Raw genomic sequence first — 19,680 nt, forward strand, 5'->3', positions numbered from 1 at the left:
GATATATGCATGCACAACAATTTGTTACTGCTGAGGTGTACAGTCAAAATAGTTTGCAAACCAGTGGCTCTCAGGATAAAGTCAGGCCCCTTAACATGTTTCCAATCTACTTTTCTGCTCTTATTTCCCTAGTCTTCAATGTAGCACATTGCATTACAATCATTCCTAATATATTGTATGCTTACACATTTCTGTGCTTATACTTAAGATTTGTCTTTCCCCTTGGAATATTCTTTTATCACTGTCCATGTTTTGAACTCCTACTTAGCCTCCAAATCCTAGCTCAGAATCCTTTTTCCCTCTATCCCCAACTACTCTTTCCCTCATTGGGCAGAATTAATTGCTGTAGTACTTTATTCATAATATCAAAGCAGTGCTTTTTATGGCATATTTTATTGATTTTGTATGTCTCATTTTAACTAGATTGTGAGGGCATGTACCATATGTTAATCATCCTTTCACCATCAGGCCTGCACAGAGTAGACAGTAAATTTTTATCAAATGGAAGTCATAGAAAAAAAACAAGAAAAACTGCTAGATAAAAATGATTTTGTTGACTCAGAGAAGAAAGAAGGCAGTGTCAAGTCTGTACTGAGAAATGAATGAAAGAGAAATTATTTGGTCCAAGTAATCTATATCTGGAGTCTGCCCTAGTTACAGGTTATCAAGAGAGATGAAGACAAAAGAAGATATTATAGAAAAAAAGGCTTTTTTGGCTCTCTTGTTTGGTCTTTACACTTGCTGTTCCCTTTGCCTGGAATGCTGTTTTCCAGAAACCTGCATGGCTCCTCCACCTCCTTTGGATCTCTTCTCAGAAAGTCTTATTAGAGGCCTTCTAGGTCTACCCTAGTTATAAAAAAGCAGCCTGGCCTCCTTGTTGCACTGACATGCGCTGGCCACCTTCTGTTTAGTTTTTCCTCATAGCGCTTCTCATCTGACGTAGTGTATATTTTATTTTAGGATGTGTTTATTGTCTATCCCTACTAAAGTGTAAATTTCACGACAGCAGGGACATTTTGCCTTTTATGTCCGCTCTGTCCATGCCCCATCTCCAGTATCTTCAGCAGTGCCTGTCACATGGCACATGCTCAGTAATTAATAATAGTTATACTAGTAGGAAAAACATTGGGAAAACAAATTAGAAAAATTGGGAAACATTGGAGAATAGTAAGTTACTTTTTCAAATAATTTCTCAATGCGTTTTTCCTTAATCTCTAGACAGCTTTTCAGGTGATATATCTTTTAATTTCAGCAGTGAGTCTAATTGTTAATCTGAAAAAATAAATTCATGATTTTCCTTGTGTTTCCAGACTTTGGTGACATTCTATATTGTACTTATTGTAGTTTTAAAAGAGTCACCAGTTGGATACATTGCTTTAAAGTTAGAGGTACTTCACAGGAAACGGTGTCTAGGCTATAGAAGGACATGTTGAGCATATTGTTTGAAAATGTAACTAACGTAGTGTTTAAAAATAAATTTATTCTATATTTGCTAACTTTTGGGCTCTTTTATTAGCAAGCATGTTTACTGCACTTTGTAACAAGTGGTATTCTCAACACTTGGCATGTATGAATTCATTTGATCTTCACAACAGCCCTTTGAGATAGGAAATGTTGGCTCCTTTTTGCTGATGAGGAAACCAAGGTGCAAAGAGGTTGAATAACTCTTCACATAGCTAGTTAGCAGAGTCAAGATTGCAATGTAAGCATTTTGGCTCCAGAATACATGTTCTCAACAACTACAGTATATTGTTGAATGAAGGAATTAAGGATGTTATCCTCATCCTGATCATTCTGTTCACTCCTTTACTCCATCCTGTCAGCATGTGTCATGTTTCCAGCTTTGATCAAATATTTAACCAGTTACATATAGCAGGATGGAAGGGACTGAGACTGAACTAATTCTGATCACTATCCTGGGACAAGAATTCAGAAACTTATCCTTTTTATTAAAACGTTTTTTAAAAATAAACTTTGTTTTTTAGAGCAGTTTCAGATTCACAGCAAAACTGAGAGGAAAATACTGAGTGTTCCCAAATACCTTCTTCCCCTGTACATGCGTAGCCTCCCCCATTATAAACATCCCCAACCAAAGTGGTACATTTGTTACAATCGATGAACGTACAGTTATGTATCATTTTTACCCAAAGTCCATAGCTTACTTTAAGGTGCACTCTTGGTGTTGTACATTTTATAGGTTTGGACAAATGTACAATGACATATATTCATCATTATAATATCACACAGAGTAGTTTCACTGCCCTAAAATTTTTCTGTGCTGTGCCTATTTTTTCCTCCCTCCTTCAGCCCCTGCAAGCATTGATCTTTTTACTGTCTCCATAATTTTTCCTTTTCCAAAATGTCATTTGGTTGGAATCATTTAACATGTACCCTTTCCAAGTAGGCTTCTGTCACTGGGCTGGAGTGCAGTGGCATTATCAGAGGTCACTGAAGCCTTGAACTCCTGGGCTTAAGTGACCCTCTCAGAGGAGAATCAGCTTCCAGAGTAGCTGGGACTGTAGGTGCACACCACCACGCCCAGCTCATTTTAAAATTTTTTATGGAGACAGAGTCTCACTACATTGCCCAGGCTGGTCTTGAATTTGTGGCCTCAAGCAATCCTCCTGCCTTGGCTTCCCAAAGTGTTGGAATTATAGGCATGAGCCATTGCGCCCAGCCTCTTCCCTTTAGCACTTAATAGTAGCCCATTGTCAGGATGAATCACAGTAAATTTGTCCATTCACCTACTGAACGTTACCTTGATTGCTTCCAAGTTTTGGCAATTACAAATAAACAACTGTATGAAGTTTTTTATGTGGACAATAATTTTCAACTTCTTGGAATAAATACCAAGGAGCATGATGTACTCAATTGTATGGCAAGAGGGTTTAGTTTTATAAGAAACTGCCAAACTGTCTTTTAAAGTGGCAGCCCCATTTTGCATTCCCACCAACAATAATGAGAGTTCCTGATGCTCTACATCTTTAACAGCATTTGGTGTTGTCAGTGTTCTGGATTTTGGTCATCCTAATAGGTATGTATGTAGTATCTCTTATTGTTATTTTAGTGTGCATGTCCCTGATGACGTATGATGTGGAGGATCTTTCATATGCTTACTTGCCATCTGTATTTTTTTTTTTTTTTTGAAACGGAGTCTCGGTCTGTCGCCCAGGCTGGAGTGCAGTGGTGCAATCTTGGCTCACCGCACGCTCCGCCTCCTGGGTTCACGCCATTCTCCTGCCTCAGCCTCCCAAGTAGCTGGGACTACAGGTACCCACCACCACGCCCAGCTAATTTTTTTGTATTTTTTAGTAGAGATGGGGTTTCACCCTGTTAGCCAGGATGGTCTCGATCTCCTGACCTCGTGATCTGCCCGCCTCAGCCTCCCAAAGTGCTGGGATCACAGGAGTGAGCCACCGTGCCCGGCCTGTATATCTTCTTGAATGAGGTGTCTGTTAAGGTTTTAGGCCCATTCTTAAGTTGGGTTGTTTGTTTTTATTGTTGAGTTTTAAGAATTCTGTGTATATTTCAGATAACACTCCTTCATCTCATTTTTTTTTTGCAAATATTTTCTCCCAATCTGTGGCTCATATTTTCATTTTCTTGACCGTGTCTTTTGCAGATCAGAAATTTTAATTTTAATGAATAACACTATATTGCCTCATGGGTAGTGCTAGTACCTTATAATAATAAAATAATTCTGATTCCTTCTTCCTGTCCCTTGTATCATTGCTGTTACTTATTTTGCTTATACATAAACATATGTGTAAGCATGTATAATCAAATACATTGTTGCTATTATTTTATTAATAAATAATAAGAAAGTTTTTATTTTCACTTATTCCTTTTCTGATGCAGTTCATTTCTTTATGCAGATCTGAGTTTCAGAACTTTGTCATTTTCTGTTTCTCTAAAGAATTTCTTTTAACATTTCTTGCAAGGTAGGTTACTGGCAACAAATTCCCTCAATTTTTGTTTGGCTAAAAAAGTCTTTATTTCTCCTTCACTTTCTTAGTTTTGGTTTCTGAGAAGTTGAATGTAATTCTTATCTTTGTTCCTCTATATGTAAGGTGTTTTTTTCCTCTGGTTTCTTTCAGAAGTATTTTTTTTTTTTTGAAAAAAATATTTCCATTTATCCTGCTTATAAGTTCTCTGAGCTTCCTTGATGTGTGGTTAGTGTATAACATTAATTTGGGGAAATTATCAGTGACTGTTTCAAATATTTCTCCTGTTCCTGTGTCTCACTTCTTTGTTAATTTCCATTACACATGTGTTACACCTTTTATAGTTGTCCTATAGTCCTTGGATATTCTGTTCTTGTTATTGTTGTCATTCAGTTTTTCTCTTTGCTTTTCAGTTTTAGTGGTTTCTATTGAGATGTCCTCCAGCTCAAAGATTCTTTCCTCAGCTGTGTCCAGTCTCCCAGAAAGCCTGCCAAAGGCATTCTTCATTTCTGTTACAATATTTTTGATCGCTAGCATTTCTTTTTGATTCCTTCTTAGAATTTCTATCTCTGTGCTTACATTGCCCATCTATGCTGCGTGCTGTCCACATTATCCGTTAGAGCCCTTACACCTTAATCATAGTTATTTTAAATTCCTAGTCTAATAATTCTAATATCTCAGCCCTATCTGCACCTGGTTTTGTTACTTGTTCTGTCTCCTCAAACTGCGATTTTTGCCTTTTAATATGTCTTATAATTTTTTCTTGATAGCTGGGCATGAGGTATAGTAAGAGGATCGCAGGTAAATAAGCCTTTAGTGGTGTGGCAGTAAGTTAGGCTTACAGATCTTCCAGATCAGTTAGGCTCTGTTAATACCCCATCAGGTTAGGCTTTGGTTAACTAGCTTCTCCTAAGGGCAGAACTTGTTAAGAACAGAATGCTCTGGAAAATTCTCAATGGTTCCTTTTTTCCTCCCCCTGCTAGAAGCACCAGGGGATTTTTCTCCAGTATTTACTGCAAGAACTTGGTCGAGCTCCTTGAGGTAAAGCAAAAGTCGGGGAGGCCCTGAAGACTTCCCCTGGAGTTTTTCTCTCTCAGTTATAGTTCAGGCTTCCCGACCTCAGCACTTGTTTCCTTGGAGGATTCTGCTCCAGCAAGCCATGATTCTCTGTACTGTATTCGCCTGTCAGTCTCAGTGTGGGGCTCAGTGGTTTGCCTGTGACTACACCTCTCTGATGGATCCAAGAAGAGTTGTTGATTTTTCGGTATGCTCAGCTTTTTACTTGTTAGGATGGAGTGGCGACTCCAACTTTTTACATTTTGGATCAGAAGTTAGGTTTATCCTTTTTTTTATCTGTTTCTAAGTTATTTAGGTCAAGGGTGGTACAAGAAGCACAGGCCATGTACTTTTTTTTACTGTGGCTCTTGTGGCTTTAAAAATCCTTCACTTAAGTCTAACTAATTTGAAGGTCTTGGGTAAACAGCTAGAAACAGTTGGCAAGGCTGGGTCAGTCTCTTTTATCTTAGGTTAAGACCCATTACAATTTAGGCTCAACCTCACAAGAGTGGGCACCATAGTTACCACAGGTGATTCAGGGTTCCCAAGTGATCATCCTGAATCTTGTTAACATTCGCAGGTAGTCTAACATTCTCTCTTTTATGCCTACAATGTCTGTACACCTCTGTCACAGTCCATTTGTGTACACATCTTTATCCCTTGCAAAACTCTGAATTTTTCAAGGGCAAGAACGGTGTTCCTAGCACTTAGTACCTTGCCTTGGGGTAGGATCACTCAATACATATTTGATGAATGAATGATTAATACCTTGATATTTTTATACCTTTAGCAAATTTAGAGCAATTGACATTTTTTAGAAAGATAAAAAATAGAAATGTCAGAGTTGACTAAAAATTTCCCTTTCTTCATTACAAATTACTTTTTAAAATAGTTTTATGCTAATTACTTTATTGAAATATAATTTACATATTATGACATAAATCTTAAGTGTACAGTTGGATGAATTTTGATGAGTGGAACCATCACCCATAGCACAATAAAGAACATTTTAATCACCTCATCCAGTTCCTTCATCCCTGCTTTCCCTCCTTTCCAGAGGCAACTACTTTTTGAATTTCTTTAACTGTATAGATTTGTTGCATTTGTTCTTAAAATTTATATAAATGGAAGCATACCGTATGTGTTCTTCAGTTTCTGGCTTCTCTCAACATAATGTTTCTGAGAGTCATCCATATTGTTGTGTATATCAGAATATCATTTGTTTTTATTGCTGAGTTGTATTCCATTGTATGTGCATACCACAGTTTATCCATCTTTTGCTGATGGATAATATTTGGGATGCTTATAGCTTTGAGTTATTGTGAATAAAACTCTTATGAACATTCTTGTGTGATATGCATTCGGTTCTCTTTGGTATATCCTGAAGAGTGGAATTTCTGGGTTGTAGAAACCATTAAATATGACTAGAAGCTAAAGTTTTCTTAAGTAATTTCACTACTAATATATGAGAATCTGTCGTTCACATCCTTATCAACACTTAGGAATGTTACTATTTTCAATTTAGCCATTTTGGTGGGAGTATAATATTGTTTCAATTTGATTTTAATTTGCATTTCCCTGAAAAGTTAAGTGCCTTTTCATATGATTTTTGCCCACGAGGACATCTTTTGCCTGTTCAAGTATTGCCTGCTCAAATATGTTGCCTATTTTTAACATTTTATCTTTTTATTATTGATTTCTAGGAATTTTTACATATTTTGGATATGAGTTCTTTGTCAGATAGACATATTATAGATATTTTCTGCCATCCTACAAGCTACAAAAATTCTGTAGCTTGTCTTTTCCATTTCTAATGTTGTCTTATGATGAGTAGAAGTTTGTCATTTTGGATGTGAGGGCAATCTGGCTGGCGAGGCAGGAGTCCTTTTCCTTCCTCACCGCTCTATGTGTGTCTCTCCTGAAGTTGGATTCTTGGTCAAAGAGGATGACCTTTGCTGATAGAAGAGGGTTTTTCTTTGGTCAAGGGTATAGGAGTAGCTGCACTACCTTTTTAGGACCTCCAAACAAGCTCTCAAGATCTATTTGTAGGAAAACATGGGGTGAAAAAATTTTAAGTTGGTAATTTTCATGAAGTTTAATCTATGGTTTTCTTTTATGGTGATATAGTTTAGCTGTGTCCCCACCCAAATCTCATCTTGAATTCTCACATCTTGTGGGAGGGACTCTGTGGGAGGAATTGAATCACGGGGGCAGGTCTTTTCTGTGCTGTTCTCATGATAGTGAATAAGTCTCATAAGATCTGGTGGTTTTATAAGGGGGAGTTTCCCTGCACAAGCTCTCTCTCTTTGCCTGCCGCCATCCTCGTAATATGTGACTTGCTCTTCCTTGCCTTCTGCCAGGATTGTGAGGCCTCCCTAGCCATGTGGAACTGTAAGTCCATTAAACCTCTTTCTTTTGTAAATTGCTAAGTCTTTGGTATGTCTTTATCAGCAGTGTGAAAGTGGACTAATACATATGGTTAATGTGTTTTTTACCTTGTCAGAGAAACTTGCCTATCCCAAGGAATATGTTCCATGTTTTCTTCTAGATATTTATAGTTTTAGCTAGGTCTGTGATCCATCTAGAATTAGCTTTTGTGTATATTGTGAGATAGAGATAGAGTTCATTCTTATCTGTGTGGTATCCAATTGCTTGAGAATTATTAGATTTTAATAATAGAGTATTTCCATATGCATGATCTTGTTTGATCTCCTTAAAGCATCTTATGAAAAATGAAGAGCAGGTATTTTCTCTCTTACAGAGACTTGGAGGCAAAGCTCAGAGATATTAAGTTATTTAGGTAAAGTTACATATCCAATTTATGGCTGAACACAATTAGAACTCATCTAAATAATATATCCTGATATTTAGTCATATGCTATTAGTATACTAAACAGCCTCTCCTAGTTGAGTCTTAAAAATATCCTCATGGGGTTTCACTGAAATACTAGAGTGAACTTAATTAAAATTATCTGAAAAATATCTAATCAAATATGAAAGTTTTAAAATATCATCAAATTATTTACACAAATTACAGTATTCTTTTAAAACCAATTCAGATTCTAGGAATTGTGTGGATTATAGATTTGTGTGTTTTTTTAATTCTCAATTAGCTAAGTCACGAAACTGCAATCAATTTTATTTAAATAAACTATTTCATATACACATACACACATACATTTAAATTAAAGGTATAGTTTTAAAAAGAGGGCCACATTTTAAAGAGACAGATTTAAATGTTGTTATTAAAAATTATGTTAGGCTGAGTGTGGTGGCTCACTCCTGTAATCCCAGCACTGTGGGAGGATTTCCTGAGGTCAGGAGTTCAAGACCAGCCTGGGCAACATAGTGAGACCCTGTCTCTACATTAAAAAAAAAGAAAAAGAAAAGAAAATTAGCTAGGCATGGCTAATAGGGGGGCTGATGTGGGAGGATAGCTTGAGCCCAAGAGTTTGAGGTTGTAGTGAGCTATGATTGTGCCACTGCACTCTACCCTGTCTCTAAAAAAAAAAAGTGATTTTATTAGAAGTAGCATTCATTGGTGACATTCCTGCCATTTTAGCTTTTCATTTTCATTTTCGGTCACCTAATTTAGGAATGAGGTGCTTCACATTTATACTAATGGCTGATTTCTGTATAGGCTGCCTCTCCCATTGTATCCTCCAACACTCAGGGATGTGCTCATACCAGTTGCCCACCTATTTGCTCACCAGATTTTGAATATCTTGGACTAAGAACTAAGCCTTTAAGCTATAGATGAGATATAAATTAAAATATGAAAGGCAAATACTCTGGAAGACATAATACATTTATTTATATTTACACTGGGTTTTGTTGGGCAGTGGGGGGAGGTTGTTTTTTGAGTTTAGATTTTCATAGAAAGAGAGAAAACATCAAGTATTTGGCCCTTGAAAAAGGTTTAGACAAAGCGGGAACCCTAGGAGTAGAAGGAAAAAGCAATGTCTGAGGTCTTCCTTTTCAAGGCAATTATAATGAATTGAATAAAGCCAAGATATCTGGAAAAAATACATTCAAGAAAAATAAAATAGAAAATATTTTTTAAATTACTCTAGATGTTGATTAGCCATGTCAAGGCTATAAAGCCAAATAGCCAAATAACTAAAATTTGGGGGCATTAATACACTTACAGAAGGGATGGATTTGGGGTGTATGAGGCAGTTCCTAGTAGTATGATACAGGGGCCAAGCATTGTAGGAAACAATCTAGCTTAAAAGTGGATCAGATTTAATTTTCAGACTAGTGTCAGACATCGAGAGTCAGAATTCTCTAATCGGAGAACCCACCTAATATATGATGGTGGATTAGATTAATAAATTAATGCAATTTCGATGCACTTGTTGGTGGTGGGTTAATTAACACAGGCTTCTGAGTTCATTTATGGCTTAAGTGAGCAAATGTAATTTCCTGTAACAAATATTTTTGATGAACAAATAGTTTCCTTTAACAAACATATGTTACAGGCTTTAGGTCATCATAAGCCTTGTTGTTAGAAGTTGTATCATTGTGAGTTTAAACCAAAAACTTTTACTTAAAATAGTTGAATATTTAGCCTTGTGTTGCTTTTCAACAAATGTAATCCTGTTGGTAATCATGATAGCAAGAAGCAAAGCATGAATTCTTTTAAACTTAAATGTGACCTTTACCCAGCTGGCTAGTCTTCCCACGGAGCTCTTTATTTATTGTACTCACATGGATGACAAAGCACAGTAAACAAAAAAGGGGAAGCAACCAGTTTAGCCCTTTCAGCGCTGTGTCAGCACAACTATTCTCTCTTAAGGTTCTCATCAAATGAAATCGCTGGTAAGTATATGCTAAGGTCAGTCAAAGAAATTAAAGCCAACTTCCACTTTCTAGTTTATTAGCTTTATGACTTCAGGAAAGTTACTTCATCACCCTAAACCTTACTTTTCTCTTTGGTAAAATGGACTTAACTCTGAGGGTGGTTGTGAGGATTAGAGATATGTCTGAGAGTCACATAGTAAGTTACCCGTCGATATTAGTTAATACTATCAGCTCTTGATAGATTTTAACTTTTTTTTTTTTTTTTTTTTTTTTTTTTGAGACAGAGTCTCACTGTCGCCCAGGCTGGAGTGCAGTGGCGCTATCTCGGCTCACTGCAGGCTCCGCCCCCTGGGGTTCACGCCATTCTCCTGCCTCAGCCTCCTGAGTAGCTGGGACTACAGGCGCCCGCCACCTCACCCGGCTAATTTTTTGTATTTTTAGTAGAGACGGGGTTTCACTGTGTTAGCCAGGATGGTCTCGATCTCCTGACCTTGTGATCCGCCCGCCTCAGCCTCCCAAAGTGCTGGGATTACAGGTGTGAGCCACCGTGCCCGGCCGATTTTAACTTTTATTATTTTCATTTCCTAGAACAGATATTCATGTTCAAATAAAGCTCCATTCAGATACTCACTAGGAAGGTCCTTATTTATTTATTTTAGAAGATGGGATCTCACTCCATTGCCCCAGTTGGAGTGTAGCGGTGTGATCACAGCTCACTGCAGCTTCCAACTCCTGGGCTCAAGTTTTCTCCTGAGTAGTGGGGACTACAAGTGTTTGCCACCATGACTAGCTAATTTTCTTTCTTTCTTTCTTTTTAATGTAGAGAAGGGATCTCTGTATGTTGCCCAGGCTGGTCTCAAACTCCTGGCCTCAAGTGATCCTCCCACCTCGGCCTCCCAAAGTGTTGGAATTACAGATATGAGCCAGTAGAAAAGGAGGTCTTTTCTACTGTCCTATAGAGTTAAGTGGTCACCCTCTGCTTGTCCCTAGCACCTTGTCAACGTATACATTGTAGCCCTGTCACACTGCCATAATTATTGATTCACACGTTGGCCTCCCTCACTAGGTTTGGAGGGCTGAGGATACTTTATTTGTATCTCAGTTTCTTCTCTTTCTGTGGTGGAAGTGGGAAATCAACATTTGCTGACAATGGCTGATGGGCCAACTGAATGCAATTTGCTATTAGAAACCCAAAGAAGGAATTTGTAGGTTTAATATTTTCTCTTTATCCTAAATATTTTTCTATTTTTCTAAAGTGTTTCTGATATAGATTTATTTTTATTTATCTTACTTGGTCTTTGGAGATCATTTTTGACGTGAAAATTTATGTCTTCTGTAAAATTCTCAACTCTTGTCTCTGAATATTGCTTTTTTTTTTCTATTACCTTAATTTTCTTTTGAAACTTCCTCTAGATGAATATTAGGGCCTATAATCTGTTCTTTATGACTTTTGATTAATCTTTTTAATCTTGTTGCCTCTCTGTGCTGTATTTTGGGAGAATTCCTTAGTACTGTTCTCCTGTTGGCCGGACACGGTGGCTCATACCTGTAATCCCACCACTTTGGGAGGTCAAGGCAGGTGGATCACTTGAGGCCAGGAGTTGGAGACCAGTCTGGCCAACATGGCAAAAACATTAAACATACAAAAATTAGCCAGGCCTGGTGGTGTCTGCCTGTAATCCCAGCCACTCGGGAGGCTGAGGCATGAGAATTGCTTGAACCCAGGAGGCGGAGTATGCAGTGAGCTGAGATTGTGCCACTACACTCCAGCCTAGGTGGCAGGTTGAGACATTGAGACTCTGTCTCAAAAATAAATAAATAAATAAAGTACTGTTCTCCAATTACCAAATCTATCTTCAGCTGTTCTAGTCTGGTTTTTATCTTGGATGTTGAGTTTTTTAAAAAAAAATCTCAATGACTGTAAGTTTTCATTTCTAGGATTTTTAATTGATTCTTTTCATATCCATCTGTTCTTGTTTCATATCTGCCTTTGTTTTGTTTTATACTTTTATATTCCTTGTCAATATGAGTCATATATTAATCTCTTTATTTAAAAATCTTTGTTAGAGGGTTTTCAAATCATAGAATATAGATTCTATAGAAGATCCTATAGAAACATTGATTTCATTTGGTGTGGATTTATATTGTGATTGCTGATTTTTTTTTTTTTTTTTTACAATTTTAACTTCTATTTTAGATTCAGGGGGTACATGTGCAGGTTTGTTACCTGGATACACTGCGTGATGCTGAGGTTTGGGGTATGATTGATCCCATCACCCGGGTACTAAGCATAGTACTCAATAGTGCATTTTTCAACCCTTGCCTCCCTTCTCTCCTCTCACTTCCAGTAGTCCTGTTTCTGGTGTTGCCATCTTTATGTCTATGGGTACCCAATGTTTAGCTCCCATTCTCCCATTTATAAGTGAGAACATGCAGTATTTGGTTTTCTGTTCCTGCATGAATTTGCTTAGGATAATGGCCTCCAGCTGCATCTATGTTGCTGCAAAGGACATGATTTCATTCTTTTTTATGGCTGCATAGTATTTCGTGGTATATATACCACACTTTCTTTATTCAATCCACCATTGATGGGCACCTAGATTGATTCCACATCTTTGCTATTGTGAATAGTGCTGCAGTGAACATACAAGTGCATGTGTATTTTTGGCAGAATGGTTTATTTTCTTTTGGATATATACCTAGTAGTGGGATTGCTGGGTTGAATCCAGTTCTCAGTTATTTGAGAAATCTCCAGACTGTTTTCTACCATGGTTGAACGAATTGACATTCCCACCAGTAGCATACATGTCCCCTTTTCTCCACAGCCCCACCAGCATCTGTTGTTTTTTGGCTTTTTAATAATAGCCATTCTGACTGGTGTGAGATGGTATCTCATTGTGGTTTTGCTTTGCATTTCTCTGGTGGTTAGTGATGTGGAGCATTTTTTCTGTGTATTTTTTGGCCACTTGTATGTCTTTTGAGAAGTGTCTGTGCATGCTTTGCCCATTTTTTAGTTGGGTTATTTGTTTTTTGCTTGTTTAATTGTTTAAGTTCCTTATAGATTCTGAATATCAGGCCTTTGTCAGATGCATAGTTTGTGAATATTTTCTCCCATTCTATAGGCTGTCTCTTTACACTGATAGTTTCTTTTGCTGTGCGGAAGCTCGTTAGTTGAATTAGGTGCCACTTGTCAATTTTTGGTTTTTATTGCAGTTGCTTTTGAGGACGTAGTCATAAATTATTTCCCAAGTTCAGTGTCCAGAATGGTGTTTTCTAGGTTTTCTTCTGGGATTCTTATAGTTTGAGGTCTTACATAGATTGCTGATTTCACTGGCTGACTTTCTGAGCGTTAGATTTTAAAAATGTGTATTTTAGAATTTTAGTGTTTAGGCTATTTTAAGTGGGAGGTTTTTTTGTCACAACCACTCATGTTCATTTTCTTCATTTTTTTTTAAATAAAATAAAGGTTTTTCCAGTTCCCTCTACCCGGGTCTTCTAGACTCCCTCCTGTACAGACCTTATAAAGGTGGCGTGGGGCACATGCCCTGTGATAATACTAGAATGTCCTAGACCCAGGGGCTGAGCAAGCAGGTGGCTTCATTTAGTTCCAAGTATTAAGACTGCATGTGTGTCCTCCTGCTTTTAGATCCACAGCTACAAATAAATTGTATCCCAGGAAGCAGTTGATGGCTACTTTTTTTTTTTCTTCTCCTTTTCTTCCCAGGCTTCTCTCACAAACACTGCCCCCATAACATTAAAGATTGAGACCAGCTGTGGTTTCCTAACACCTGAGGAGCTGAACTGTGGGCTGGCAGATCAAGAGCCCAGCAGCCCTTGGCTTCAGCCTTGCTCACTGCTTTTTCATTTCTCTTATATTTCTGCTTCGTGGGGGTTTTTATCTTGTTTTTGAGACTGGCAGTGTCTATTATTGCCGTGTATTTGGAACAGAACAGGGGGATACTTTGAAGCATGAACTTACTGTGCCAACTTGACTGGAGGGATTTTTTTTTTTCTTTGAGACTCAGTTTCGCTCTTGTCGCCCAGGCTGGAGTGCAATGGTGCGATCTCGGCTCACTGCAACCAACTGAAGGTTTTCTAACCCGGAAACTTGATCAGATATTTTAGATACTTCTCCCCTCCCTTCCTACCCCCACCGCATTCCCTGAAGGCATTGTGCAGGGTAGATTGGAAGGGAGACTAAAGCTAAGTAAGTAATTTAGGACACCACAGGCAACAAATGATCAAGGTCTGAACCAAGATGAAGAGGAGAGAATGGATTTGGAAGATAATTAGTGGGTATAGTCAATAGACATGGATAACTGAATTTGGGAGGTATATGTTCATATTTCTAACTTAGATAAAAGTCACCGGGAAAGGAATATGGGAAGAAGAGTAGATTTTGGTAGGGCAGTAGATCAGGAATAGAGACAAGAGTATTAAGATTTTTACGATTGTTTGAAGCCTAGCACATGTTTTAGTAAAGATCTTCTGATACATATTTTTCCTAGTGGTGCATCTCAATGCCAAAGATCTTTGAATTTACCATATTTGCAAATCTCTTTACACAATGTTCAGCTCTAAACGTATATACATTTCTCGGGCTGGGTGCGATGGCTCACGCCTGTAATCCCAGCACTTTGGGAGGCCGAGGTGGGTAGATCACGAGGTTAGGAGATCGAGACCATCCTGGCTAACATGGTGAAACCTCGTCTCTACTAAAAATACAAAAAAATTAGCCAGGCCTGGTGGCAGGCGCCTGTAGTCCCAGCCACTCGGGAGGCTGATGCAGGAGAATCGCTTGAACCCGGGAGGCGGAGCTTGCAGTGAGCCGAGATCGCACCAGTGCATTCCAGCCTGGGTGACAGAGCGAGACTCCGTCTCAAAAAAAAAAAAAAAAAAAAAAAAAAAGGGTATGTAGATTTCTCCCCAGCATTTGGAAAACTTTTCCTCAGCATATTCATTCATTTCACAAACTTTTCTTAAGTGTCTCTTAAACAAGCATAGTCTGGCCTTCGTGGATGTCACAGTTAATTGGAGGGAAAAGACAGTTATCAAATGGGCAATGACTAACTGTGGAAATGCTGTGAAAGACACGGGTAAGGTACTGTGATAGTGTTTGAAAGCAGGGCCTGGCCAAGTCAGAGGCCCATGTCTGCATAGGGCACAGTGGGAGACGGTGTTCACTGTCCGTGGAAGGCTTTCCCGAAGAAATTGGAGCTGTTCCCTGTCTGGCGCACTCTGCCCTAATGTCTGTGCAGAGCTGGCTGCGTCTTACTATTCAAGACTCAGCCATGTTACCTCTTCTGCAAGACTTTCCATGACCACACCCAAAATTAAAGTCCAGCACATCATCCTTCTTTATTTCCTTTAGAGCATTTATCTGAAATTATCTTGTTTATGATTATTGGCTGTTTCAACCAACTACAATGTAAGTGTCACAAGTGCAGGGACCTTGTCTTTTTCTGACTTGCACCCCCATTGCTTAGAATACTTCCTGAAACATAAGTATTCCAGGAATTATTAACTGACTGCATAAATGAATGTCCTTGGACCTTGATCTCTTGCTTAGTTGCTCTACTAATTTGATTTCCTTGTCCTTTTGTTTGTTTGGAAGGACTCCTCAAGTTGGCTGTCTACTTGTTCATTTCTCTATCACCTGGATCCTACCCTCACTCCCCTGTCGTGCTCTAATTGAGGTTGCCAATTGTAGCATCACACCCTATGGCCATGGTGATGGGCATGTGACTGTTTCAAGCCGGGTCACTTGGAGTCCTTCTCCTGATACTCCAAATTTGAAGGAAGAGGGAGACTTCTCAGGTGGCAGTGTGAATCTAGAGCTGTTGGTGGCCATAACCATCCAGATAAAAGAAGCCAACTTGGAAGAAGAGAAAATGCAAGCATTTCCCAGAGAAGCAGAGATGGCAGGGGAGAGATGTCCTGGTAGTTTTCCAGTCTTGGCTTCCTTTGTACCTGAGGCTCAGTTGCAACTCCTGGTTTTCCCTGGCTTTTGCCTTACCCAGTTCAAATGGAGTTTCTGTCACTTAGAAGATTCTCGGTTAAAATTGTATATAGAAAAGATTCCCAATTAAAACTGTATATAGCTTTATTTTCACTTTAACCTGCACCTCATCTAACAACCTTTTTATCTTGATGTGTTTTATGTAATATCCTTGGGTATTGATCTGTTGGACTGGTTTAATTTCTGATTTCAGAGATCCATGTTTTCTACTTCCAACTCCATTTCTTATTTTGCTGCCTAAGTTTTCTACCTCCAGCACTATTCTTTGTTAGTATGCTGCCCTCCCTTTCTTTTCAGAAACATGTTGTTTAGTAGTAAGAAGGTGCTATCTAATTATTACTGTTGTTATTTAACTCATCCTTGAAGCAGGTTTATTAGGTTCTTCTTGGATTTTCTCACTTTCAACTTTGATGCTTTTGAACAGCCAGGCTAGTACCTAGTATCTCTAGGATGACAGGAAGCCAGGGTAGTGGGCAGCAGCTCACTTCTGGGTGATTTCTTCCCTGTGTTTGGTGAACTGCTGTGGCCTGATCTTCCTGGTGCTGCTGACTCCTACCTCAGGGAGGGGCTCTGATGGTCTGGGGAGAAGTCCTCCCTATTGCACCTGGCTCTTTGCTTGGTGTAACTGCTTGTCTCTTAGAACTATTGCAGGTGCCCTCAAATCCCACCAATCCACACAGACTCCAAGGAGAATATTTCATATCTATTCTATAATTTCTAGTTCTAACTTAATTATTAAGTTACAAGTGTTACAAGAAATTATTTCAGGCCAAGCAACTGTCTTAGGCAGCTAAGTTGTAAATTGACTTAGTATTTTTCATCAATCTGGTTCCATTTACACTATGTCAAGAAGAAAATTAGCAGCTTTTTGGTAATGTATTCCTTTATGATTAATTCACTCAGTAAATTTTTTGTTTTGTTTCGTTTTGTTTTTGAAACTGAGTCTCACGCTGTCACCCAGGCTGGAGAGGCTGGAGAGGCTGGAGTGCCGTGGCCCAGTCTCAGCTCACTGCAACCTCTGCCTCCTGGGTTCAAGCGATTGTCATCCCTCAGCCACCTGAGTAGTTGGGATTACAGGTGTGCACCACCATGCCCAGCTAACTTTTGTGTTTGTAGTAGAGACGGGGTTTCACCATGTTGCCCAGGCTGGTCTCAAACTCCTGGCCTCAAGTGACCCATCCACCTTGGTCACTCAGTAAACATTTACTGAGCATCTACTGTGTGCCAGTCACTCTTGCAGACACTGAAGATATCAGTGTCTAAAATGGGACTTCTCTGCCCCTCATGGAGCTTATATTTTTGGTGAGGAAACAATAAATAAGTAAACCAATAAATATATAATATTAGGTAATGATAAATGCGAAGGTGAAAAATAAAGCAGGATAAAGGAATAGAGAGCGATGAGGGTGGGGCTATTTTAGAAAGGGTAGGCAGAAGGGAGATTCTCTGAGGAGGTGACACTTGAGAAGAGACCTGAATGAATCAGGGATAGAGCCACACGAAGAGTTCCTGGCAGAAGCAACAGCCAAAACATGGCTCTAAGTAGATGAAGAGCTTGGTGGGATTGCAGAATAAAGCACCAGGGTAGCTAGAGTAGAAGGAATGAGGGGGAGGATGGAAGGAGATGAGTTCCTGATGTTAAAAATGGGAAAACATGTTCTTTGTGCCTCCAAAACCAAGCTTTGTCCATTTTTTCAGGGGAAAGATAAGTGTCTGACATATTGTTCCCAAAGGCTAAAATTCACAGCCGACTTCTGTTTATCACATGACACTGAATGGTTTCCCAAAACATTGTGGAAATTCGGGTTATGGAATGCAAACTGATCATAAGAAGCTAAGGGTGTTTAGAATGATATGATTTGAAGCAGTTATAAAGTAGATTTGGAAGGAAGAAATAACTAAGAAGTGAGATTAGAAAAAATAATCTTGGAGAAGATGGCAACTTGAGCAAAAGTTTCTGACACTGTCCACACCAATCCTTAATGAAATGACCTGCAGTGAGAGAACATTGTTGGCCACTGTCATCTAAATATACCCCAAATTTGACCATTTCTCATCACTTCCACTGCTAGTAAATTATAGTTAGAAAACATTAATACTTTAATTCATCACACCTAGAGCCCAAAATGAACATACAAGTGGATCATTACGGACTTTTCAGTTTCTTTTTGAAAGGTGGCTTGGGAAGCCATGTTTGTGAGTTCATCCCAAGATGGAGAAAGGTAAGTGATTTCCTTTATCGTTTTTCTAGGAAGAAGGTTGAAATAATAGTAATACCTTATATTCGAGTGAGTTATAGGTTACAGTGTACCTTTGTATCTGGGAATTCAACCAGACAGATATTGCTTGTGCTGCTTTTCAGAGAGAAGACTCAGGCCCAGAAGGACCACCTGACTGACTCAAAGTCACACAGATGGTTAAGGACAGAGCTATCACTGTCACTAGAATTCTTGTCTTTGACTGTGCTCTGTCACTGTGTTAAAAAGCAGCAAATTGTTTTGATAGGATGTTATGTCAGAGAAAAGCCAATTTCTCTCTCTTTTCTTGTCCCACACCAACTGTACCCCTGTAAGGTAACAGATGTTAACAATATTGTGAGTATGCCATCTGTTTGCCTGCCTGCCTGCCTTCCTATATTCTTGCCTATCTGTCTATCTGTCTTAGTCTGCTTGTGCTGCTATAACAGAGTATCACAGACTGGGTAATTTAGAAAGAAGAGAAATTTATTTTCTCATGGTTCTGGAGGCTGGAGAGTCCAGATTCAGGGCACTGGCAGGTTCAGTTGTCTAGTGAGGGCCGCTGTCTGCTTCCAGGATGGCGCCTTGATGCTGCATCCTCTGGAAGGGAGGAATGCTGTGTCCTCATGTGACAGAAGGTCCGAAAGGGGATGGTGGAAGGCAAGCAAGAGACAAATGCTTTGGGAAGCCTCTTTTATAAGGCCCTTTATTCTGTTCACAAAGGAGGTGACCTCATGATATAATCACCTCTTAAAGGCTCCACCTCTTAATACTATCACATTGGCAGTACTTGGATTTTGGAGGGGATACATTCAAACCACAGTTGTATGTATTTCTCTATCTGCTTCTCTCTTCCGTATACACATATAGTGGTTTCTTTTCCTCTATATGTTACAGCTTCAAATCACATTGTGTATGTTACTTTTAATCTTTAACCATGTGTCCTGGTCATACATCTAGGTCAGTATATCTAGATCTATCTAATTCATAGCCCTTCTTTGTATGCCTATATTGTTTGATTATTGCAAAGTATATATTGCTTTTTTTTTTTTTTTTTTTTGAGACAGAGTCTCACTCTCTTGCCAAGCTGGAGTGCAGTGGTGCAATCTCAGCTCACTGCAACCTCTGCATCTTGGGTTCAAGTGATTCCCCTGTCTCAGCCTCCTGAGTAGCTGGGACTACAGGCACATGCCACCATGCCCAGCTAGTTTTTTTGTATTTTAGTAGAGACGAGGTTTCACCATATTGGCCAGGATGGTCTTGATTTCCTGACCTCGTGATCTGTCCACCTCAGCCTCCCAAAGTGCTGGGATTACAGCCATGAGCCACCACGCCCAGCCATATATTGCTTTTAAAAGGAAAATCCAATAATGTATTTAAAGTGAAAAATGTAATGCCAGTATATAATTTTATCATATATTAATGACTTATTTACCTTTTAAAGTATAAGAAAAGGAATATACTTATCAGTAGTTCTTTATTTGCTGCAGGTTTTTTCACTGCTGAGATTTTTATTTTTATTTTTTTATTTTATTTTATTTTATTTTTTTTTGGAGACGGAGTCTCGCTCTGTCGCCCAGGCTGGAGTGCAGTGGCGCGATCTCGGCTCACTGCAAGCTCC

General features: G+C 38.9%; 1 protein-coding gene across 1 annotated transcript in view; it reads left to right on the forward strand.

Annotated features, from left to right (window-relative positions):
* The window catches only part of ENTHD1 (ENTH domain containing 1), a 145,517-nt gene that overhangs the window by 11,056 nt on the left and 114,781 nt on the right, over window positions 1-19,680 (forward strand). The window lies entirely within an intron of this gene.

This window comes from Nomascus leucogenys, chromosome 7b (assembly GCF_006542625.1).
Source record: "Nomascus leucogenys isolate Asia chromosome 7b, Asia_NLE_v1, whole genome shotgun sequence".
Classification (NCBI taxonomy): domain Eukaryota; kingdom Metazoa; phylum Chordata; class Mammalia; order Primates; family Hylobatidae; genus Nomascus; species Nomascus leucogenys.